We start from the raw sequence: 27,214 nt of genomic DNA, 5'->3' as shown, positions 1-27,214 counted from the left end.
TGAGCTCCAAAAACCTTATTATATTTGGAACTGTTAAGTTTCATGACATGTAGGGAACATGTTACTGCCCCATATTAGAACAAGGCTTAAAATGTCAAGTCTATACCTTTTCTTTCCAATTGAAACCTTGTAAGTTAGTGACAGAACCAGACCTAGAACCCTGGTGGGTTTGTATGTCCTAATTCGTAGTTAAAGGAAATAATTCCAGAGTAAGTAAAATTTGGAATTCATTTAGATGTTTTCCTCTAGTGTTCCTTCATTCCTTCAACTTCCTTTCTTTTTTTCTTTCTTTTTTTTCTACTGTGGTTACCAGAATACTGGTAGGGAGTCAGAAAGGGGGTGGGGGTAGAGAATATTTAAAGAATGTTAAGCATCAACCCAACAGATGGTTCCTGAACTTAGATATCTGTTGCAAATAGTCTCCTTTTTTTTTAACATCCCCCCACTACTCATTCAAACTTTGTCAATAAAAATCTTTGAATTAGAAGGCACCAATATGTATCACATTTCTATCCACTGAGATCTCCTGAGACTGACAATTCAGTTTGAGGCCATCAGTGTTAGTAAAATGCCCCCTACTAAAATGGTAAAAGGTTCCGGTACTTTTGAAGTAGAGCCAATAGCACTAACCTAATGGGACATACTGTGAGCTCCCTATATGGAAGGTATTCTATTAAGCCAGCAAAGAATATCTTGTCTCTTCTTACTATCATTGGTTTAACGAAGGAATTTGGGGACAAACTTTAAGTGACACAGACCCTTTAATAAGAATTGCATTTTAGACAAGGAATAACATGACAGTGAAGACAGCTAATGTAATATGAGCATAACTAAACAGTCCAGAGAATAGAAAATGATGTTCCTACTGGTTATCTTCCATGGTCTAAGCAAGTCTCAAGTTTTATGATCAATTCTCGGTGCCACGTTTTTAAGAAGGCCACTTACAAGTTGACGCATGTTCTGAAGATGGTGACCAGAATGGCAAGAGCTCTCTAAGCCTTATCCTATGAAGATCATTTGACTAAGGTGGTGAAGTTTCATTTTGAAAAGGAGAATTTCAGAAGATACAATCATTATCTTCAAATAAGTGTTTTTAAGGTTATGGTTATTACATCAATTATTTTTTCTAATTGCTTCTTTGAGTGAAATCCATTTTTACCAAGTAGAAAAGCATCAGAAAGGCTCTCATGAGGAAGAAAGATTAGTCTTGCACGGCTTGGCCCTGTTTAAGAGAACCAGGAACAATGGGTGAAAATCACAGGAAGGTCAGGGTCACTGAATACAAGATGATCAGAGCTGTCCAAAAGTGAGATGAGCTCCCCATCATATAAGACATTTAAGGGGTTGTTGAAAGGTCACGTATCCCGAATATCATAAAGGAGACTGATGATTCAGGAAGGGATTGTAACAGATGACATCTGAGATCTCCTCCAGCTTTAAGATGAGATGAATCTAAGATGCTATGATCCAACTACAATTGACTAGAGAATGCTTTTTTTTTTAAATATGTTCTTAACTAAAGGGACTCCCCTTGTTTTTCTAAGCCATTTTGTTACCTTACATGTTTTTGTTCTTTTATCCTAACATGCTGAAGCATAGCTTCAGGTAACAGCATTATCACATTCACTAACTGCACGGTATTCCCCCAAATATGCCTGGCAAGTTCATAAATGTGAAACTGTGCAATGGTCTCTCTTTTCAGTGGAACCTTTCTTTTCCTGGGCCCTGCCTCTAAAAAGATCAGAAGGCTTAAGTTCATAAAGAAATGTGTAAATCCTTCCTGGTGGGAAGGAGTGTGTGTAGTTGGCCTGACAGCAGATTAAAATCTTACTACCAGGAATAGAAGTCTCTGAGAGTTAGTCAGGAATTAAAGTACTTCCCACTTCTACCCAAAGAGTCCGAGGCCTGTCAATATTTCCATGACTGAAAGCTATTTGCAAAGGTTACTAACGCAGCCTGTAAAAATGTACAGCCAGCTGAAACCTGGCACCCACGGCCCGGTACAAGGGAAACTTGTTTTTGTGAAATATGGTTTAAATCATCCAGGCATTTTTTTTAAGTTGTAAGAGTGCAAAAAAACATAGAGGGCTTGTGGTTTCACACTGGTCTTTTTATGGTTCAAAAAACTCCAAAACAGATTTGATTAAAAAATGCAGTTTTGCATAATAGAAACTATTGTTTGGGAAATTTCAAGGGAGAGCTCCAACCAACAACCAACATCCCCCCAACCAGTTTTAGGATTTTCAAGAGATAGGACTTTTCTTTGCTTTTTTTTAAAGAGGAGGAAGGGGAGAGGAGGCAGAGTTGTCTCAAAAGTGAAACATCCTGACTGGAGAACTGTTGTTTTGGCATGTAAATTGTGATTGCTGGAAATATCTGTGAAATATTCAATTAAAGATATCTTTGGAAAAGATTAAAGGCCAAGTGATGATACAGAAAGAGTATTGAATTCAGGAGATCTATATTCAAATTCAGCCTTCACGATCTATTGTTGTGCAGTTGTTTCATGTGTATCCAACCCCTTGTGACCCCATTTGGGGTTTTGGCAAAGATACTGGAGTGATTTGTCATTTCCTTCTCCAGCTCATTATACCAATAAGGACACTGAGGAAAACAAGATTTGCCCAGGGTCACATAGCTAATGTAAGCATCTGAGGCCACATTTGAACTCAGATCTTCCTGACTTCAGACCTATTGCTCTGTCCGATTCATTTTCCTTCTCTTATTTGTAACATAGAGGCTATCATGCTCACTTTTTCGACCCTCTAAAATTGTTGTGAAACTTCAGTGAGGCAATGTAAAATAATGTCATATGTCAACATAAGTAACTATAAAAATGTAAGCAATTATATTTTGCAATAGCATCCATTTGAAGGCAAGGAAAATTTAAACGTTCTTAGAGGGAAGGGACAGTGTCATGATTTGTCCTCATAAGGAATGCATTAAGAACTTCCCTTGGTAATAAATAGTCTTATAACAAATTCATCTCATACATACAACAGAAAACCTGAATGTTATATTGTCCATTTACAGGGATGGATGGAAGGAAGGAAGGAAGGAAGGAAGGAAGGAAGGAAGGAAGGAAGGAAGGAAGGAAGGAAGGAAGGAAGGAAGGAAGGAAGGAAGGTAAGTATACATTAAAAAAATCTAGAAAACAAAAGCAGTGTCATGTTCATCATATGTGTTCAGTCATTTTTCAGTGATGTCCAACTCTTCATGACCCCATTTGGGGTTTTCTTGGCAGAGATGCTAAAGTGGCTTGCCATTTCCTTCTCTGTCTCATTTAACAGATGAAGAAACTGAGGCAAACAACCTTAAGTGATTTGCCCAGGTTCACATGTTCATTAAATGTCTGAAACCAGATCTGGACTCGGGAAGATGAGTCTTTCTGATTTCTGACCTGGCACGCTATACACCGTACCACTCTGCTAACCCTTCATATCAAATATCCTTAATTCCCTTAATCAGAAATTTAAAGCAAAAGTGATAAAGATAAAGCAATACAAACACAAAGAATGAAATAATTCACCATCAATCAAAAATTTTACTACCTAGGCTTGAGAAGTAAAGAAATCAGTGATAAAAGAACCACCAAATAAGGTGAATATTGAAAATTTCTGCAACTTTATTGCATCTGAAGAAGTCTAGCACAATGAAAATACAAGTTGGAACAAAACTTACTCTCCATGAATATAATGAGCAGCAGAACAGTAACTGCAGGGAAAGTGACTGAAATTCTCCATTTTCACAAAACTAGAAAGCCGTGTGGATAGATAAGATCCATAAATATTGGCTCAAAACACTTCCCAGTGGTCTGTGCATTACCAGCAAAGCACTTTATCTGGTTCCTCTTCAACAAATCTTGATCCTACCTTTCTTATGAGAAAATATTACATTAACCAAAATAGATTACCAGAGAGCCCACCAGACATGGGTTCCATTACATGCTCTTGTCCTTTATGCAAAGATATTACAGCTTTTACCACTGAAAAATAATCTCTAGAAATACAAGAAAATATTATATATATGTATATATGTATGTGCATATATATATGTATGTGTATATATATATAATACATATATATATATGATATTGGCTGAGGAGCAAAAAGGGTTTGCCAAAAGGTCCAGAAGTATAAAGAGCAACCTATTAGCAATTCAGCAATTATTGAAAAAGTTGTCCAAGAGCAAGATAACATTTTTGCTGCCTTTGCTGATTGCTGCAAAGTCTGTGCTCCAGTTCTGTATTCATGACTTGTTTGTGTATAGCAAATAGAAAAATTAGATCAAAATATAGTGAGAACTCTTCCGATTACTTGATGTCCTCATGAAAAGGAATTAATGTAAAACATAACATTTTGGAGGAACATTATGGTTCTACCTAGCTGAAATCCATTATCATTTCTACTAAGCAGAAGTCAATATGGATTCCAAATTTAAAAGGGGGTTGAACCAAAATATTTTGTTAAACACGGTATATAGGGTTGATATGAGTTATATAGTTCCCTTAAAAAATACATTAAGCAGTTCCTTAATCTAATGTAATGTTTCTCCAGTGGTATCAAAATGTCACTTAGATTTGATAAGTACAAACTTGTTAATGTATACAAAGGAAAAAAATAGAAAAAGAAGGCTTTGAGCTTTAACCTGGATGTCACATTGAACTAATGTATAAAGGTGATAACTACAAATACCTCAGTCTCCTCCAGGCAAGTCATATCAAGTATAAAGCATTTAAGGATAAAACGGTGACTGAATACAATAAGAGACTTACTGGAATCCCAAAATCAAAGGGGAAGGGGAAGAATTAAAACAATTAGCCTGTATACAAAACTATTCTTAATGTATACCTTCAGAACTGTAAAATGGACCATGACAGACTTGGAAAGTACCCCAGAAATGTAGAGGAACACCAGCCTGGGTGATATGTAGTGACCCAAGATCACTCCAGTAGCCGTGAAGGCCTGGCAGGAACCTTTGAAATACTGGCCAGTTGGGCTCTGGCAGTGCCACTATTTGGGTCAGTGTCTCATAAAATGTGAAATGACACTCTCCTCAATCTAAGAAATAAACTAGACATTATCAGATTATAGGATGGCCCTACCTGAAACAATAGTGATGATCAGTTTGATACAGAGGACAGGGCAGCCAATATCACTTTTTTGTGTACTTGGTGTTCCCTCCTCCTCTTCTCTCCCCCAAAAAAGAGCAAGATGCATTGGTCAGAACTCTTGAAAATATATGTTGAAATAATTGGGGATCTACAAGGTTCAAAAAAAGGCATGCTCAGGGAGCTAGAATTATATACCCGGAAGCTCTCCATCCTTCATAAACTAACAGATAACAAATCTTTACACAATAAATACAAATCTCCCCAAAATATCCTTGGGTCATTAACTATAAACTCACTAGAATGGAACCATCTCTATAAATGGAACTGTTGTCCACAGTGGCCCAAGAACAACACTGCATCATAAAAATATAAGAAGAACATTTTACTAGATGTCTCCTTAGTGAAAGCTTTCCAAATAATAATGATCTCTAGCATTTAATAACACCTTAAGATTTACAAAGTATTTTACAAATGTTATATAATTTGATCCCTGCAACAACCCTGGGAGGTTGGTACCTTTATGAACCCCATTTTACCTCTGAAGAAGCTGAGACAGACAAAAGTGACTTGCTCAAGGTCACATGGCTGATAAAGTTCTGAGTCCAGATCTGAGCTCAGGTCTACTGAGACTCCAGATCCAGTACTTCTAGCAGAAGCTTCTAAAATCATGCAGGAACAGGATGAGGCATGGTTTGTCATTCCTGTCATTCTGGAATTGTCCTAAAGATGCTTTCAGTGATTCTTCTGAAGGTACCTCACATTCTAACTTTTATGCAGTTATTTAAAAGTTATTTAACTTTTATGCAGTTAAAAAAGGCACAATAGTTCACAGAACTGTTAAATAATATTGGATGGTTCTCTTTCCTTAGATCATTTCTATCAGAATCTCATCAAAAAAGATGAGAATGAGATGATGATGATGATGATGATGATAATTAACATTTGTATAGCATTTTAATGCATGTTAAGTGTTTTTATGGTAATATGTTAAATTATATATTTACACAATGATAATATATAATATTGTTATTATATAATAATACATTAATCTGTTTTTTAACAGATACTATCTCTTTTGAGGCTTATAAAAAGCCATCTGTGCGACAACAATGCTAATAGTAAGGTTATCTCATTTTACAAATGAGGAAACAAAGGTGCAAAGAATGTGACTTTGCCCATGAAGTGTCAGAGGCAAGGCTGGAACCCAGGTCTTCCTCACTATAAGTTCAGTGTTCTCTCTGTCACCATCTGGAAAGTGGAGATAATGATGCTTGTACTACCTACCTCACATGGATATTGTAACAATCATAATGGTGACTCTTGGCATACATCACTTGTGTCATTCATGTAAAGATTAGTAGCCATGGTAAAATGGAAAGATTCCTGGATTTGGAGTCAGAAGACTCGGACTTCAATGCAGGCTCTACTACCTGTGTGAATATGGAAAAAATCACTTCCTCACATTGAACTTCATTTCCTTGTCAGTGATGTGAGGAGACTGAAGTGGATAATCTCAAAGATCTCCTGCAAAGCTATAGGAGTCAGCTAGGTGGCACAGCAGATACAGTGCTAACTCTAGTTTCAGAAAGACTTGTGTTCAAATCCAGCCTCAAACACTTGCTAGCTATGAGTCACTCAACCATGTTTGTCTCCGTTTCCTCATGTGTAAAATGAACTGGAGAAGGAAATAGAAAACGATTCCAGCATTTTTGCCAAGAAAACCCTAAATGGGGTCACAAAGTCAGATTTGACTGAAACAACTAAACACAGCAAACAGCAACATGCAAAATACTTTGCAAACCGGAAAGTATTATATAAATGCTAGTTATTATTACATTATCATTATTATCTAGGGTCTTATTATGTATATAATCCAATGGAGCAGATGTCAGGTTTCTACTGACAAGAGCAATTCCAGTGCAACTTCAGTTATATTAGAATATCTCATCTCTTCATGAGGTGTCTCCCTATCAACCCTATATCAGCCATCCAGAACAACTTGGTCCCATAAATCTTTTTTAATATCTGTGCTACAGGATCTCGCTCCTCCCCTAACTCTACCATTTCCCAACCTTTGATCTTGGCTTGGAGTTTCTCAACAAGCTTTCATCTTGTCTTTGAAATTCTCCATCTTATTCAGGAAGTTGTTCAAAAAGAGTAAGAGATAAATGAATGTTCTGAGTGCTATGTACCTAAGAATTTCTAAGAGTTTCACAACCAGTGAAAAAGAAAAAAAAATTCACTCATGGGTTTGCCTGGAAAATATAAAGCTTATTTTTTTTCTTTATGTTTCACCAAAATAACCAAATAAAGATTTTTTTGAAGCCCTGGATTCAATATAGAGAGAGAAGTGGTATTTGATAGAATTTAGTGTAGTGGCCAGGGTACTATACTGAGAAGCAGAGTTTTATATTGTTTTCTTGCTAACTCACTGTGTGACCTTAAGCAAGTCATTTCTCTGTGACTCTCAGTTTTTTACTCTATAAAATGAAGAGGTTGGACTATGTGGTCTCTAATATCCACTTCAATTTTAACATTTTACGTTACATATTGTTACACGCATTTTATGTTATATACATCAGAGGACATACATATGTCCTCTGATGATAGGGGTGCAATTGACTGCCAGTCCCAGACTCAGATCTTGGTGAGACTAAACAAAACCCTGATCTCTTTTGATACAGCTGAAGAGTCCTCGAACATCAGAAAGAGCATTAGAGAAGGACTTTACTCAAAGCAGATCCTCAGTCACTGTTTGTTAGATTGAATTGATTCTTGGAGAAAGCAGCACAAATGGGCTTCTACCTTGACCTTAAGAAAACATTTGGATGTTTTTCTTTTTTTCCCCCTTGCCTGAGACTGCTACTCACAAGCTATACCTTTGGAAATGCAGGAATTATGAATCATCAGGACTCAAAATGTTACCAGGGAAGGTGACAATTTGGGGATTCTAGCACTTGGAGTGAGGTTCAGACCACAAGCAAAAGCAAAAATCTTATGATCATCTCTTTCATCATGCAACCACATCTGTGTGCAGTTAGCTCTACTCATTAGAATGCTGTGCCAAAGAGGCTGAGATCTTAAAATCAGTTCAAACTAATTTCAGTTCAATTCAGCAAACATTTAAGTGCCTAGTGTGTGCTAGGTTAGGTGCTGAGGGTGCAGATAAAAAAATAACAATCTTTCTCCAAGAGATTATATTCTAATGGAGGTGAGAGGAAAAGCAAGAACTGGCATGTTTAAAGAAAATATAAGGTATAATGGGATAAAAGGAAGATCCAGACAAAAAGCCAAAAAATTTCAGAGGGAATAAAACACTTCGATTTGGGAGTAGGTATAAGACTTTGTAGGGGTAGCTAGGTGACACAGTGGATAGAATTCTGGGTCTATAGTCAGGAAGTCTCATCTTCATAAGTTCAAATCCAGCCTCAGACACTTATTAGCCATGCGACCCTAGGCAAGTCACTTAATCTTATTTGCCTCAGTTTCTCATCTGTAAAATGAGTTGGAGAAAGAAGTAGCAAACCACTCCAGTATTTGCCAAGAAAACAGCAAACAAGGTCATGAAGAGTTGAATACAACTGAAAGGACAGACATGGACATAGACTTTGGAGAGACAGTGGTCCCTGGGCCATTATGTAGGAAAACTTTGACAAGTTCAATGGAAAATGGTAAACACTAGATCCCACTTACTACTCCATTGGCTAGAAAACTTCTACCACCTATTATTCTCCCAGTCCCTACTTATCTCTGGTTTTTCTTGTGGTCTGAACCAGTTGCTAAAGTCCACAAATTGTCACCTTCCTTGCTAACATTTTGAATCCTCCTAATGGAAAATTCCTGTATTTCTGAAGGTATAGCTGGTAAGTATCAGTCTCAGGCAAGGAGTAAAAAAAGGAAAAACATCCAACCGTTTTCTTAAAGTTAAGACAGAAGTTCATCTGTGCTGCCTCCGCCATGAATCAATTCAGTCTGAGCCATTGGGAGAAACAGTGGTGTTCACCATCTTCCACCAAAGATGGAAGATCTTTTGCACTTATGTCAAAATCCTCCTCTTCCTACACAACAGCTCCTCCAGACTCCTACAACGCTTATTATCTGTGCTACGTATTTGACAATTAGTCGTGTACCGACTGTGACATCTCTTGTACTGTTGTCTTGAATAGTTATTTAAATCTAGTATTGATGAACTTTATTTTTTCCCTCTACCCAAATGAGATTCTAAGCTCCTCTCAGAGGGCAGAGACAATTTCTTATTCTTCTTTAGACTTCCTGTAGTGGAACACTCGGCACTTGGCACTTGGGAGACAATTAAAAGTGTTCGTTTAATTGAATTCATTGAGTTTTTCTATGCTCCATGGACAGAGATTGCACCCCCAACTTAAAATATCCATCTTACAACTGGGGAACTGAGTGAAAGAATAGAGAAAGTCACAAGTTTTAGAAAGAACACCAGGCTGAAAGCCAGAATTTCTGAATTGTAAGATGTGTGACTATATAGATATGGAGCTAGAAAGGACCTCAGAGGTCTTCCAATACAACCATTCACTTGCAGATAAAGCAACTGAGACCTAAGGAGATTAAGTGAATTGCTTCAAATCACTGATAAGTCTCAGAAGTAGAATCTAAGCCCAGTTCCTTTGAATTCAGAGCTAAGTGCTCTATCCACTGCATGCGGTGGGCTTGGATAAATCACTTGGCCATTTAGGACCTAGGTTTCCTCACCTATTAAACTAAGAGGGGTAGAACAGGTGATCTCTAAGGCCCTTTCCACCTGTAGCATTCTGTGGGTCTGCAAGGCAGGGCAGTGGGTGGATAGATTACTAGACCTAGTATTAGGACAACCAGAGCCCAACTTTTTTCTCAGATACTTATTAGCTGTATAATCCTAGGAAAGTTATCTAACCTCTGTTTGCCTGAGTTTCCTAAACTGTAAAATGGGTATGATAATAACACTTATTTCCCAGGCTTGTTATCAGGATAAAGTGAGATCATACTTGTAAAGCTCTTTGCAAACCTTACAATCCTATATAAATGTTAGCTAATATTATTAGAAGTCAGCAATTCTAAAGTCACTTCCAACTCTAATTTTCTGTGTTCTGTGATTCTAAGATTCCTTCCAGCTCAAATAGTCTATAGTTCTGCAATCTGAATGTCACTTCCAGCTCAGACATTTTATATTCTATGATTCTTAGGTCCCATCCTGCTCTAACATTTTATTCTATGTTATATCCCAGCTAGAAACCATAAGGTATTAATTTGGGGCCTCTGAGCTTGCCAGGGGACAGCAAGCAGCAGGTCTGCATTGTCTCACAGGCTGGGTGGCCAGTTTAACAATTGCAAAAAACAAACAGGGTGTGTTCCGGCTCTAAGGGCAAGCTTGGAGTTTTGACTTTTCCTCTTCAGAGAGGCTGCAGGCCACTAGGGCACAGAGAGGACTGGGGATTGGGGGTAGGCTGGGAATAGAGTGGAGGGGTAGAGTCAAGGAGACAGGAGGGAGAGCAATGAGAATAATGATTCTTGAAAAAGAAATCTCCTTTCTGAAGCATTTAAGTTCTACATGAGCAGAACGAGGAATCATAGAACCATAGAATGTCATAACAGGAAAGGATTTTAAAACTGAAAATACTAAACTTCAGAGCTGAATTGCTCCCCATATGTGATTTGACCAGGATAGTGTACAAAAAAATTATTGTTTCCCAAGTTCCATAGTCTATGACTCAGTTAATAGAGACTAAAATACTATTGGACTTATTCTCATATTTATCTTTTCCTCTATTTTAATGAGTCTTTGCTCTTTATTCCCAGTATCCCAGAGTTAAACAAGGCAACAATATCCTGAAAATAGGAAATAAAAGAGACAAAGATATTGACCCTGTCTTTTGTCATTTCCTGGAGCTTAAAGGAGTGGACACAACAAGAAGGGGAAAAGAGTCCCCAGACTGCTTCAACCATCCTGTTTTTTCTGACAAGTAAAGAGACCGAGGAGTTAGAGACAACCCTGATTTAGAATACAAACTAATTCATAAAACACTACAGGGGATGATGGTAAATGTGAATGTTAGAGTAAGAACATAATCATCTCATAAAACATTTAAAAGAATTGGAGATGAAAACAAATCTACAAAAACTTTGGCATGAGACCCAACTAAGCCATATCATCTGAAGTGCATTCATAGATGAAATATGCAGAAAGACCAAAAATGAAACAAACAAATTTTTAAAAAATAAACAGAAAATGGTACAGATTTATCCACATTTCCAGTTTTTTTTTTTTTTTCCCTAACCACCAGTGATGGTAGAACCACTACATTTGACCAATAACATCTTAGTCCCTAATGTGTTTTAGTCTCTAAATTAGAAAGGACATTTAATTAAAAAGACAAAGGCCGAAAGAACAGTTAGAGTAGACCAAACACACCAAAAGTAAATCTGTGCTAGAAAGTCAAACTTAAAAGCACTGAAGGACACTTTTACAAAATATCTCAGGGAAAGGAAAATACTCAAAGAATAAGGGGAAAAATCATAGATGATACTGCTGTCTTCAAAGAGGCAACTGAGAGTACATCAATATCTACTGATCCATAAAGTGAATTTCATCTTTACAAAATCTTAATGAGAATATTAAACACATATACCAAAAATGAACATCCTTAATAAATATATGTATGTATACATATATTAAAAGTGTGTGTCTATATGTATATATACGTATCTCATATATGTGTCTATATATAGACATACGTACACACACACAAAGAGAACAATTAGATTTTCACAAAAAAGTTTCAATCTCAGATTATATCTTTGTAGTCTCACAATTGACTGATGTGTAAAGCATAAGATATTGCATTATTTATTATTTGTTGATTACAAATAAAGCCTTTAACTCAGAGCAAAATCCAGTCTTAAATCCACTCCTCCTCTTGAGCTTTTATTAAGATTGTACAAAATTGTTTAACAAATACAACTGCAGAGAGAGCTCTGCAAATTAATCATTTGATACTTAACATAAAGTGAGACATAAAACAGGAGTTATATGCTTCCCGAAGATATTAACCATGGGTCTCTTGCCCAGGGTTCAAATGGAAGAGAGGTCCCTACAAATGGTGAAATTCTCTGAAAGTTATTGTTTACAGATAGCATTGTTATAATATTGATTCTTCTGAGAACAACACTAGACCTTCTCAAGGAAGTTCCTCATTACTCTAAAGAAATCAGCCTAACGATACATATGGGGAAAAAATTATTAAAAATGTCCATTGTCCCTACCAGGGGGTATATGCTTGAGTCCACTGAGTTAATATGTCAGTAAGAAAGAAAAGTGGATGATGAGCTGAGCTTAGAATCAAATGAAAGGAATAGAAAGGATTGGACCATACTTGGGAAATTGGATAATATTTTTAAAACTCTCAAGTAGTCTCCCAACAAAATAAAAAAATAAACAAAAATTTTTAAACCAAATGTTCTCCCCAAAAAGTCCAGATATTGCTTCAGCCATCAAACACTTGATTTTCCTGCCAAGTGGACAGATATAGCAGCTAAGGCCAACTCTAGAATACATACTAATTCATAAAATACTATTGGTATTGTCTTGTGTGACTGTGAATCTTAGAGCTCCACAATCTCCAAAGAAATTAGTCTACAATAGCCCAAAAGGCAACATATATGTGATATATTCATATGTAAATTATGTGACGTAATATATATAAGAAATGCTTGCTGACTAAACATTTCTAAGGATGATCTATATGTAAGAAATGGTATAAAAGATATTCAGTATATGTATGATTGGAAGGAGAGAACTTAGTGAGAGCGAGAGATTCCAGATAGTCTGCATACTGCATTGGTACTCATGAAATATTAAAGGCCCTCAAAGAAGGCCTCCAGCGTGTTGGGTGGATACATTTGGAGAAACCAGACAAGAATTAACTCAGAAGGTGTGAAATGTGTCACTGTATCTATTGATTGAGAAAATACCTGTATCAATGAGGTTTGTGGATCCATGAAAATATTGAGGTATTGAAAAATAACATTAGCTTTGGGGGATGCCATGCCTCAACTTTTACGTACATTGAGATCAAAGTTCACTAAAACCACGTATTTTTCACACAAACTGTTGACTGATGTTCAATTCAATCCTCCAATCATCTATTAAGTACATACAACGTACCAAGAGTCTGTACCAGGAGAAGTAAAAACAAAAATGAAACCATCTCTGTCAACAAAATGTTCTGGAAGAGAGTATTGGATTTGAATTCACATGACCTTCCTTGACACCTTATAGCTGTGTGAATCTGGGTAAATAAGTTTACCTTTAAACTGTGAGCTCCTTGAAATCAGAGACTCATTCATTTTTTGGTCTTTATTTGCAACCTCAGGGCTTAGTACAGTGTCTGGCACATAGAAATGTTAATAAATGAGTGATCTCTTTGAGTCTCGGTGTCCACTACTATAAAATAGAAATGATAACCCTTACACTATGAATCTCAAAAGGGAACTGGGAAAGAAGTTTGCACTTAATTTCTGCATCTGCAAAATGGGGATAATAATCTTTGCTCTATCACTATCTCAGAAGGTTTTGTAGGAAGCATCTTATAAATCTTAAAGTACTATTTAAATGTCAGCTATTTTAATTTCATTTCATCAGCGTAGTTATTCCCTCTGCCAATGCATATCACAGCTACTCCATGCCTCTGTAGAGGGTCTTCATGTATTGCTGTGGCCAAGAAAAAATTCTTCATCTGGTCCCACTTTTTTGGAGCTGAGTTTCCTGCCTGTAACAGTCCCCAAATCTAAATGAGAAGTTACACAAGCCTCTCAAAATTAAATGATGCTAAAACTGAAGTCAGTCAATAAACATTTATTAAATGCCTACTGTGTGCCAAACATTGGGCTAAATGCTGGAGTCTACCTCATATAGGCAACCACGCACAGGGCTTAAAATGGCCGAACCATTTCAAAGTATGTGAAATCTCAATCCAAACCTTGTGAGGTTTATAAAAGCAGATACTAAGTAGGTTCCAACTGAGCCCATCTCCTTCATGTTAGAGAGGAAGCAACTGTGGCTCAGAATGTGAAAATGACTTGCCCAAAGTCACAGAGTGAGTTAGTAGCAGAACTGAAGCAAGAACGGAGGCCTAGCACCTGGTCCTTCAGGAAGAAGATGGCATGAATATCCAAGCTCCCTTTTGCTTCCTTCCAAAATGCAGCTTCAGTGTTCAGCAGGCAGCTTCCCTAAGACACTACTGATTTGCATAGACATTCCCACAATACCTTCTGTTCGAAATAGTCTGGCCATTAAAATGGAAGAGCTGGCTACAAAATGGTGAAATTTCATTCCTAACGCACCCGATACTGTCAAAAAAAAAAAATGTATTAAGCTGGGTGGGAAGTAATTTTTACGATTCAACCAAATGTCTGATAGTGGGAATGCCGCCCACTGAAAGTATCAGCTTTTACTTTTAAAAGGCAAAGATAACATTTCAAAGATCTGTATGGTTCCTCTGTTGGGAATGTCAGCTCCTGATGCAGGGGGTAATTAAAAAACAGAACTGCAAGTCCTTCCCTCTGAGAACTTGTACCTAACTTAGTAAAGAAGGCACTACAGAACTACACTTATTTACAGAGCTGCCTGTATCATCATGCTCTGTGAACATAAATATCTTAGAATCCTAGATTGCTAGAGCTGGAAGAGGTCTTAGAATCCAAATGTAGACTGTCAGAGCTGGAAGTTACCTTAGGATCACTGAACGTATCATGTCAGAGCTGGAAGGAACCTTCAAATATGTATTGGCAGAGCCAGAAGAAACCTTGAGATCACCTAGTCCACTCCTTCCTTGCTACAGAAGAGGAAACTGGGTCCAAGAGAAAGAAAATGATTTGCCTAAATGATAACATAGAAAGCTAGTTGTTAACCCAGGGTGACAGCCCAGATCTCCTTATTCTCTACCTAATTCTTTATACCACAGTGATTTCTGATTGTTATAGGATGAAGTAAAACATATATATGTATTATATATACATATGTGTATGTATACACACACATACACACACATATGCACATATAGCTGATATTGAAGATTCCTCATTCTAGCCCTTCCCTACCTTTCCAACATTCTCCCAACACAAATTTAATTCAATTCAACAGTCCTTAATTGAACCACTGTCATCTGCCTGTTTCTATGCTTGGCGCTAAGGAAATTCAGAAATGAATAAAACAGTACATTGCCTTAAGAAGCCTGACAAAATAGAGATAAGATATACACATAAGTAAGCATAATAACAAATAGAATTGTGATAAATCCTTAAAAGAGGTACAAACAATGTGCTAGGAAGGAGACTGGAATAAACTCCATGCCCTCAAAGTATCACCAGATCTCATCTTTGAAGTGTGAATAATACTGAAACAGGTAGAGATGATCAGAGAGGAGGAAGGGAGAGAGGGAAAAAAAAGTCCATTCTGGGCAGAAGGAATGATGTGAAAGAAGTCAGAAGAATGCAAGAAATGGTCAGACGATGTTGAGTAGTTAACTGGTCTATGTACAGGGGGTTCATAGAAGGGGCTCTTCCAAAACAAAGTTGGAAAGGTAAGTTGGAGATGTATTATTATGGACATTAAAGGGCAAACTAAAGACATTGGACTTCATTCTACAAACAACTTGGGCATCACACAATCATTTTTGCAGGTTGCAGTCTCAAACACTATTAGAATTGTTGGAATTATCTTAATTGTCTCTGTCTACTCGTTAATGTCAGAATCCTCAGTTTATTCTGTTACCACGCAGTTTAATTCCTCTGTATTAATAAAGCTGCTGCAGGTTCATGTGTCCTTTATCAGCTACTGATTATTTGTTATTTCATAGTCCCCTGCCAGGGCTTAGATGCTTTTTGTTTAATAGTGCCTTGGTGCACAGAAGGTGCTTACTAAATGTCCTTTGAATTAAATTAAACTGTGTTATTTTTCCCTCCTCTGCCTCAGTACAACACAGATACAGCAATAGCTATAAGTCATTTTGGAGAAAAAAATTATTCTCTTTCTTCATTATCCCTATCCCTTCTATTTTCCTCAAGCTCAGTTATCTTCCCTCCATCAGACAAAAGGAAAACTGAGGTTCAGAAAAGACAAGTGATTTGCCCTCGGTCCCTCAGACAGTTCTGCCTCGACCATCCTATAACAAAGGCCTCAAAATTAACAACACTTCTAGATAACAGAATAACCATCATGGCCAGAAAGGGCTTACATGCAGTTCAAATGAAGGTACAAGGGGAGGGGGACTAAATCATTTATTCATTTATGAAGGATAGCATTGTGTTATCCCGATAAGGCATTTTCTTGCTGTGTAACTCTGGACAAGTTACTTTATCTTTCTGGGCCTCAGGTTTCCCCACTCTATAAAATAAGATACTGACTTGCAATGTCCTTTGAATTTATGACCCCATCTAGATCTGACATTCTAGGAAAAATGAATTCAAAAAGTCAACTTCATGAGAGCAAGAGGAACAAGACATTATTCAACATTAATTTCTATGAAAAAGATTTGGAGGTTTTAGCTCATAGCACACTTAATATATGCAAGTTGACTTCACTGTAAGCTCAGTACAAGTCATCAGTGTGATATGGCAACCCAGATAAAATAATGGCTGCATGCACATAGAATGTCTAGACAGACAGTCAAGGTGAAGCTCTTAATTGGCTCCCATCTGGAGCATTTCATTAACATTTTAGGAAAGCCATAGAGAAGCAAGGGCATGTACATGTACATGTAGCTAATAATAAGTAACATTTATTTATCATTTACTATATGACAGGCACTGTCTGGTAGGTAAGTGCTATTATTATCCTGATTTTACAGACAAGGAAATTGAGGCAAATATCATTATAATAATAGCTAATATTTGTATAACACTTAGTATGTGTCAGGCACTGTTCCAAGCACTTTACAAATATTGTCTCATTTGATCCTCACAACAACCCTGGAAAGCAGATGCTTTTATTATCCCTATTTTACAGATAAGGAAACTGAGGCAAACATCATCATCATCATCATCATCATAGCTACCATTTGTAGAGTACCTACTATGTTCCAGGCACTATGCTAAACTCTTTACAGTTATTATCTTATTTGATACTCACAAAAACCCTGAAAGGTAGGTGCTGTTATTATCCTCATTTTGCCATCAAGGAAACTGACACAGACAGTGATTAAGCAGCAGGGTAACATCAAGTAATTGAAGCCATATTTGAATGCAAGTCTTCCTAACTTCAGGTCTAACCTCTATCCAATGTACCACACAACTGCTTCTAAGGACTAGTTCATGCCATGCAAAGATTGGTTAAAGGTACTGGGGATGCTAAAACTGAGGAAAGAAGCATTTAAGCTTAAAGAAAACCAGACAGCTACCTTCCAATATGTTGATGGCTGTCATATGAAAGAGGGATTAAACCTGTACCATTCAGTCAAAGAAGGTGAAAGTAGGTACAATGGTTGGGAAGGACTGAAAAGGACCAAAACAGTTACAAGGAGGCAGATTTAGGCTTGATGTAAGGAAAAACTTCCTAACAAATAGAACTGTGTGAGAACTCATATTTCCATGGGTCTTTCCATGGGTTTGAAAAGCATTCTACCTATATTATCACATTTGATCTTCACAACAACCCTGGGAGCCAAATGTTGTTATTATCCCCATTTTACAGAAGAGGAGAACTGATTACTCAGAGAGAGGAAATAACTTTCCCAGAGTCACAGAGCTAGAAAGTACCTGAGGTAAAATTTGAACCCAGGTCAACTCCAAGTCAGGCACTGCAGCCACTAGACTGCAATGGTCTAAGAGCTTTATAAAAGTGTAATGCGCTGCATTGAAGATGTCATGGTTTCTCTGTCATTGGGAGAATTTAAGAGATGTTGCATGGCCATTTGTCAAGTATTTTGTAGAGGAAATGTACAGGTTGGGCTGTATGGAATCCTTCCATTTCTTAGACTACGATCCTTAAGTCCCTCTTGGCTCTATCATATGATTGCTACATAATTCTAAATCTCCTTTCCATTCCAAAAGCAATGCTTGTCTGTTTGCCACTTAAATGCCCACACCTGGGCTTTGAAGATGGACTAAAACCATTCTTATCCCTGCCTCTCATTTAGACATCACAGAACTCTCAGAGGGACAGAGGAGCCGGCATTCCAAAATGCCTTCCTGAGGTCCCCATGGAAGGAAAGTCTTTCCCAAACCATCAATGCCACAGACCTCCCATTTAGGGGGTGTAGGAAATACAGACACAACATTCCAGCTGTGGGTTTTTTGTATTAACAAAAACATCCACAAAATACAGGCTCAGGAAATCATCATATACATGAAATCAACTCTATTCCAAAATTTAAAATAACCTAATCATGGGGTTGTTGGATTTTTTTCCCTTTGACCATTAAAATGGTTGTTATTCTTTTCCCCCAATGCCTAATTTCCTCTGCTTCTTAGAGGAAGAAAAAAATGTGGATTTATTTTAATGTTATAATGTTCACCTTTATAGGCCAGCTACATCTGAAGAGATAGAAATGCCCCAAATGAGATATAGAAAGAAAGCAAATCTATAAATACATCCTTTTTTTATCTTGTTTATAAATTCCATCCTAATCCTCTGATTCGTACAATGTATTTAACATGCAGACAAGTCTATAAAAAGACACCAGGCATATTGTAGATCTACATGGTTTTCATTAAAGATGACCCTAAATCTCATACTTAAAAACATAGCCTCCTGTTTTTCCTCTCCAATGAGCAATATAAACTTTTAGATTTAGAAGGCAAGAGCATCAAAATGGAGTAAGGAAATTATAAACAAACACCTCCTACCCAGAACAGAATAAACCATTCCTTGGGAGTAAATTCTAAGTTCCCTACCAGCTGATATTTTTAAGAGAATCCTTCCGTTATTTTCATTCATAGGCGTGACTTATGATGATGAGAAAGGCAAATGTGGTAAAGGAAAGAGACCACTGAACTTGAAGCCAAAAGACCTGGGTTTCAGTTCTGGCCTTATGCCCCTTACTAGTTATGGGATCATGGGCAAGTCACTTATCCTCTCTCAGGCTCCACTCTCTCATCTGTCAAATGAGGACAATCGTTGGGTCAGAACGAGGATTCAAAATTCAGGGTCCTGACTCCAAATCCAATATTCTTTCTACTCCCCCCAAGCTACCTCTCTGAAACTGCTGAGTTTTCATTTGGCTACTTTTCTCATCAGATGAGTATAGGTGTGTGTGTGTCTGTGTGTGTGTGTGTCTGTGTGTGTGTGTCTGTGTGTGTTTGTCCTTCATTGACGAAGAAGACTGTGCCATCAGAGAAATGATGACATGAGTTGCACTTGACTTTGTTTTGAGTGAGGGAGGGCTGTGCAGGTCACCAACCTCACTTCTCCTCCAGAGCCATCTGAATCCAGTGACCAGATATTCATCAGGATGACTAGAGATGACCCAGGATGAGGTAATTGGGGTTAAGTGACTTGCCCAAGATCACACAGCTAGTGAGTGTCAAGTGTCTGAGGTGAGATTTGAACTCATATCCTCCTGACTTCTGCTCTATCCACTGGGCACCACCTAGCTCCCCTAGATGAGTATATGATGAGTTATCAAATAAGATAATTCTGATCACAGCCTCCTGGACCACTGTAGAGTTTTCAAGAGTAGCTGTGAATAGTTGGTGGTCAACATTTCAGAGGGTTCTCACCCTTCCTACACTGAGCACCAGGACTCACAAGCTAGATATGCCAGGTCTGCATTTTGAGGCTTATATGTAAGTATAAAGATTTCCAGAAACTCATCATTCTACAAGATGAAATCAGCTCAGGGACTCTCCTGTCTTACTCCACCATGCCCTAAGTAATCTCCCTCTTCTCCCTTTTCAGCTTCACCACCCCCCCACCACAGTGCAAACTCCTTGAGGACAGGGACTCATGCCTTTATTTTCATTGCCAGCACAGCATCTGGCACAGAGTGGGCACTTAATAAATGTTTATTGACTCTGACTCTGACCTCACGGCTTGTTGTTAGCAAAATATATGAAAATGGTAGTGATGATAATGTTTGGTTGCTATTATTATTATCATTTTCCAAATAATAGAGGTGTTCCTCACCTTCTTCCAATAGCCCACATAATTCCAGGAAATAGAGACAAGAACAGCCTTCTCCCAGAATCCTGAGCCTAGTGAGAGTGAATTTCAAAGCTCTGATTACATTTAGCCCAATCCTTTTGGTGGAGTTTTTACAAACCTCCAATCAATCCCACCTTCTTTCTACGTCCTTCAGGGTCTCCATACTTGCATACAGCTTGTTCCCTTTGCCCTTCCTCCTCACTTTCTAGTTTCAGAATCTTCATCTTCCTCTGAACCTCTACTTGCTAAGATATTTTTCTGCAATGGCAAACATATTTACACATCTGTATACATTCTGGAAACTGTGATTCCCAGAACATTATATGCATTTAATAAATGCTTGTTGGATTGAATTGAATAAGACTAGGGTTACAATCTTCCCTCTGCCACTTAATAGCAGTGTCCCGAAGTGAATGATCTACTCTGTACCTCAGTTTCCTCCTCTGTGAAATGGGAGTAATAACTTCTTTCTTGCCTCCCTTACATTGTTGTTGTAAAGATTAAATTAAGAGTATGTGAACTAAAGCACTTTCAGACTCTAAAGATTATGTTGGTACTGCAGGAATCTGCCTGTTTTTGGTGTGGAAGTTCATAGGATGGACGATGTAGGGGTGTAAGGGAAATTAGAGGGCAATGAGTCCATCACATTCATTTAATAGATGAGGAAACTCAGAATACTCAAGATATTAAGTGATTGGCCATAATCAAGCAGTAGCATGTGGTTGAGGCACAGGATTCGAATCTAGGTCTTCCTGACTCTACTGAATCATGCTGCTTCTCACTGTTTCCATGAATAGATATCACAGCCTCCTGGGCCACTGTAAGGTTTTCATGAATACCTGTGAATGGTTGGTGGTCAACATTTCAGTGTGTCATCAGCCTTTCTACAATGAGCACCAGACCTCACATACTAGATATGTCAGGTCTGCATTCAAAGACTTATAATATACAAGTATAAAAGTATGTCAAATAAGGTTCCTCCAGTAAAACCTTCAAGAAGCCAAGTGGTTTTGACTTTGGAGGAACTATTATGCTAAAATTCAACAAATATTTAAAACAGCTAAAATTTATGTAGCACTTTAAGGTTTTCAAAGAGTTGTCCATACTGCATTTGTTCCTCACCACACATCTGTGAGAAATGTATTCTAATCCCCATTTTACAGATGAGAACACTGAGAGGCTTGCCGAAAAGAAGACACTGGCCTATGGTTACCCAGCAAGTGTTCGCAGAAGGATTTGAAATTAAATCTTCTTTAGATCCAGTGCTTTTTTTGCCTCTCAAAACTAACTCCATTCTGCAGAATCTTAGAATTGAGGAATCTGAGAGTTGGGAGAGACTCAATAGCCATTTAATCCAAACATATACAAAAGAGTCTCCATCAGAGGTTGCCCCTTCCATTTTTTGGACAGGCTGCTTGTTGGAAGTTTGATCTAACACTAAGCCTAAACCAGTCTCTGTGCAACTTCCAGTCATTGCTCTGCTGTGGATTCTGCCCTCTGGGGTCAAAAGAGAGCAAACCTAATCCCTTCTCCACATTACAATCTTTGAAATACTTGAAGGAAGCTATCTCATACCCCCTGGGTGCTCTCTTCTCCATGTTAAACATCCCTATTTCCTTCATCTTGCCATGTGACAGCTTGACCACCTTTGCCAGATGACAATCTACAGATCACTGTGCTAGGCACCAAAAGAGATTGAGATCAATAATCCAAGGTTCTTGGCCTCTTGAAGCTTAATTATTTATTAGTAGTATGCCCAACACAGGGAGATCTGTACTTTTCCCAAAGAACCTTTAGTATCAGTGATCATAAAGTACAATTCAAACAGAGTTGCAAGGACATTGAGATATCTTTTAAAATAGAATCTAGAATAAATAGATTGATGAATAGATAGAATATAGATAAATGAATAGATAGATAGATAAATAGATAGATAAGTAGATATAAGATAGATAATAGATGAATGGAAGAAAGGATGAACAGAGGGGGATAGAAGATGGATGGATGGGTGAATAGATGGAAGGATAGATAGGTAGGTAGGTAGATAGACAGATAGACAGACAGACAGACAGACAGGCAGACAGACAGACAGACAGATAGAATAATAGATAGATAGATAGATAGATAGATAGATAGATAGATAGATAGATAGATAGATAGATAAACAGATATATAAGGAATCTCAAGCCTAGAGGAAATGACTGATCCCCCATAACAGAGTGTATAAAGAACAGAGCTGAGATTGAAATCCAGGTCTTCTGACCCCAAATTTATTACTCTTTCATTGAAAGATTTTTAGTGCCTGCCTGGCATGAATAACTCATTCAAAAAACATTTTTGGTGACATACACGCACACTTCTATCCATATTAAATGGATTTCCACAATATATTGTTCTGGAGAGGAAACCTATCCACAGTGCCTGCAAACCCTTCCTTCTCTTTTCCTCCAACCATCTTTAACATGACATGCAAATATAAAGTTTAAAATCAGCTCAATTGAGTTGCATGTAAATATTTTCCACTCAGCATGAAAGTACTAAGATTTCATTTTTTTTCCTCCAGATCTAAGACAGTTTACGCTTCCATTCTCAAAACAGATTTTATTCTAATAAAGGCTTTTATTACTATTATCTACCTGTCATTACACAGCATTAGACAATTATGTAGAGCAGACCGACTTTCCTACCGAGAAACCTTCCTTTTCACTATAAAAGGGAGGGAAAAAACTCACCATAAACAGAACATTTCATTAAAAATATAGATGAGTCCTTAATTTTTTAAGTATTGCAAAGCCTGCCACCTACGCTTTTAAAAACTTTGTTGTGAAAAGTCTTTGGCATGAGAGAGAAAAAAAGAAATGTCGGCATGAAACAGTCTCCAGTCACATTTTGATTGCCAGACGATTGACAAAATAATTTGTACCCGTCGATTTTCATGAAGGAAATTTTTACAATGGATTTGCCAAGCAGATTTTTAATTTTAATCAGTAATGAAGAAATGACAACATGGATCACAACAAGACATCAGCCGTGAAATGGGCTTTCGAAATTGCTGTCAGAAGGACCCCATTAGGGAGCCGTACCTTTGTGGGCATCAATCACTTTCTTCAAACTCTTGTACATCTTCGAGATTTAATTAGACATTTAAGTTCTTTACTAGCAATTTGCAAAACTGTCACTTACTAAAAGTGCAAGATGCTAACAAAAATTTCCTCATAGTCCTGAGAGACTGTTTATCTCCTTTCTGGGAAGGTTTTAAAGTTATTAGACCCTACCTCAGTCACCTCCCACTTCCTTTTCCTGACCAGCATCTACAAATTTGAGAAATAACATAATCCCATAGACGCTCTTACATTTGTATGGAGTCATAAAGCATTAAATCTAGATGGGACTTTAGAATTACATTAACAAAGAATGTCAGAGCTGGAAGAACCTTAGAACAACACATGTAGAGGTATTTATAGAACATAGAAAAATCAGACTTAAGAGACCTTAGAATCAGAGAACACGGGATATTAACACCGTGAAAGACATTTTACTCACAGAATATAGATTTTAGAACTGGAAAGGACCTTAGAATTATAGAACACAGAATGTTGGAGCTGGAGAGGTTTTAGAGTTTATCTATTAAAGCCCCCTCATTTACACATGGGAACACTGAGGCTGGGACAGGAGAAATGGTTTGCCAATATTATAGAACTACTTAGTTGTAGGGTCAGGAGTAGAAGATAGGTTTCTTGACCCCCAGTCCAGTGTCTTTCTGCTACACCACAACATCTCTCTATTAACTCAAAAATTTAAGACATTATAAACATATTAAAATAAACAAAAGAGTGGAATCTTAAGATCAGATCAGGGAAAAGGTAGCAGGTATGACAAGGGATAATTGATTATTCCCTGCCATCACCACCCTGTTGGCCTCCAGTCACTTTGCTTTGGAGAAAGGTTTTTTCCTGGTCACATTCAATTGTCCTCCCTCTCCTACCAACCTAACCAGAGAAATGGAAGATGCCATTTCCAAAAGGGTAGGGGAAAGGGCAAATATGAAGAGAAATGCATTTGTTGGAAATATGTTCAGATCAGCTGTTTGAACTAAAACTCTTATACAGAGCACTAGGGGCAGAGGGCTAATCCTAATATAAAGCCAATTCACAGTCTAATACTGGGAGACAGTGAGCAGGCTGGCCCATTAGCAGGGTGACCCCCCTTACACTCTGCTGATAGTTGAGTGGCTAGAGACACTTGGAAACAAAGACTGTATTTATTGTCTGGAGTCTTTGATCTTTCCCCTTTAAGAACCCATGAAGCCATTAAGCCCTGTGTGTATGGAAGTCTTTGGGATTTCTTTTTCCCCCTTTGTTTTGGGATGGAATGGGTCGTGGGGGTGGATTGGACCAAGAGTTGCTGTTTTCTTCGGGGGACAGAGGGGAGGAGGAGGTTGGAAGATGAATCTTCAAAGATTCACAACATGTTAGTTCCTCTGAAGCTGATTGGTCTCCTTTAAATGAACCTTGGCGTTGTGTGTACTTTTATAGAAATGAATATAAAAGGTGGATTGTGAAAAAGCTATTAGTCACCAATAAGAAATGTGCCCCTGGGTGAAGATGTGTAGTACAAAGTTATTTTTCAGGTTGAAATTTCCTTAAAGAAATTTCCCTTTCCCCTCCCAATCAGTCCCACTGCCCCACCCCTATCATGGAGAAGAGGGTGGGATATGAGATGAGGGAGGGAAAGTGTTCTCAGCTTTCAACGGAGTCTCTGGTGTAAGGACCCTGTACCTCAAACTGTAGGCATTAGACCCATTAATTAGTCACCAATCTGAACTGACAGAAGAACATTTTCTGGTTTTGCAATTATGCCCTCACAGGTTACCTGTTCTCACCTGTACAAAATCCTCATGGCTTTACTGCTGGAGAAAGACAATTCTGAATCTTTGGGTTCCATTAACTTCTTATCTTCCTGAGGAGCTTAGATAGCTGGTATTACATAGCAGCAACCCTACCCAAGGAGCATAAATTCTCCTCCAACCTCACCACCCAAAACACACTAATAAGAAGGAGGAAGAAGACATTTTATAGGGTTCTAATGTGTATGTATGTGTGTGTGTATACATTGTATACATACATCATGTATATATAATCTATACATGATGCATGTATATATAATCTATACATATATGTATATATGCTATATATATATATAAAACATATAATGTTCTAATGTATAAAATGTCTTCTCCATAACAGTAGTTCAGGAATTCAAGTATCATCATCTCTATTTATAAATTAAAATTTATAAATTAAAAACCAAGGCCCAGAATGGCCCTAAATCATGGTATCATAAGCTGCAGACCTAGATCATCTTGAGATCATCTTGTCCAAAATCATAATCACACGATTATCATATGACATAATCACAACCATGAGAAGAGAGGAAGCCAAGGAAGATTGTACAAGTAGTAAGAATCAGAGCCCCAGATCTTCTCATTAGGACCAGTTGAGTAGTTATTTCCACAAACATTTTTGCCAATTGGTATAAGATCCCTTGTCACATGTTGGATCTTCCAGTAATTCCTTCCCATAGCGAAATGCAGTATGGTGAAAAGACTAAACTGGGAAGCCAAAATGGGCAAGATTAAGTTCAACTCTAATATTTACTAGCTGTTTGCCAATGGTCAAATCTCCTAATCTTCTCTAGGCCTTATTCTCTTTTTTGCTAAAATGAGGGATATTACTCCCCTCATTGATGACTGTAGGGGCAGGGCTGGAAGCAAGGCCAAGGTTTGGGGAGGTAGTAGGGGATGCTTTACCTGGGACTCTTGGATTCTGGATCCTAGGCCGTCTCCACTGGGATCTGAGGAGAGACAGAGATCAAAGTGGTTTAACTTGCTTGGCATATGCATCTTCACTCTATCCCCCAGGGTGTCTTGCTGCTATAGCTAGGCTAGCTTCCTTGCCCCATAGACCTAAGCCTCCAAAGGCTAAGGGATTTGTCACATTCCTTTCAAATAACATAGATGAGAAAAAAACTATATTCCTATGTCACTCCTGGAAAAGATGATAGGATGTGTGTGTATACACATACATACATATACACACAACATATATATATATGTATACATAGATATATATTTTATAGATTGGCACAAATATTTGAAAATGACAGAAATTTGTACTCATATTAATTTGCATATATAAGTGAAGTAGTTTAAAATGAGAAAACACTGGCCTGAACCCTTAGACCTTCCAAGGGTGGAAAGTGCTTTTCATGTCCCAGAAATTGTTATTTTATTATTAATCAATAATCTTTTGAGGTCTGTCGGAATGCTTAATGTAGGAAAGGTCTATGCTAGGCGTCATGGGGCATACAAAAATCAATAATATAGAGGTCTATTCCTCAGGAATTTGTACATAGCTTGGTATAGCAAGAGCCCTGGAAGTGAGAAAGCCTGATTTCAAGTCTCAGCTTTAGAATATGCTAGCTGTGGTCTTGTGGATAATTTGTTTTCACTCTCTGGGTCTCAGTTTCTTCCTCTGTGAAAAAAAATGATCAATTAATCAACAAACATTTATTAAGTGCCTACAATTGATAGACACAGAGGCAGCTGGTAGCTCAGGGGATAGAGCACTGGGTCTGGAGTCAGGAAGACCTGAGGTTAAATCCTGCCTTGGATACTTCCTAACTGTGTGACCCTAGGCAAGTCACTTAACCTCTGATTACCTGACAGAATGGATCCACTGAGAAGGAATTGGCAAACCAGTGTCTTTGTCAAGAAAACCCCAAATGGGGTTACAAAGGGTCAGAAACAAATCAACAGCACTGCTGGGCACTGGGGATACTAATGCAAAAATAATAGAGTGCCTGTTCTAAATAAACTTGCATTTTGTTGGGATGAGACAACATGTATATCTTAGTATATGTCAAGTATCTGTATGAAATAAATGCAAGGTAAT

General features: G+C 37.8%; 1 long non-coding RNA gene across 1 annotated transcript in view; it reads right to left on the bottom strand.

Moving 5' to 3' along the window:
- Positions 1-26,143, bottom strand: part of LOC140518281 (uncharacterized) — a 105,671-nt gene extending 79,528 nt beyond the window's left edge. The window contains exon 1 of the long non-coding RNA XR_011971893.1: positions 26,071-26,143. This is a non-coding gene — a long non-coding RNA (uncharacterized lncRNA). The remainder of the gene's footprint in view (positions 1-26,070) is intronic.
- Positions 26,144-27,214: the final 1,071 nt, after the last annotated feature.

The sequence above is a fragment of the Notamacropus eugenii genome, chromosome 1 (genome assembly GCF_028372415.1).
Source record: "Notamacropus eugenii isolate mMacEug1 chromosome 1, mMacEug1.pri_v2, whole genome shotgun sequence".
Taxonomy (NCBI): Eukaryota; Metazoa; Chordata; class Mammalia; order Diprotodontia; family Macropodidae; genus Notamacropus; species Notamacropus eugenii.
Note: the sequence above shows the minus strand (reverse complement) of the source record. Positions and strands in the feature narration are given on the sequence as shown.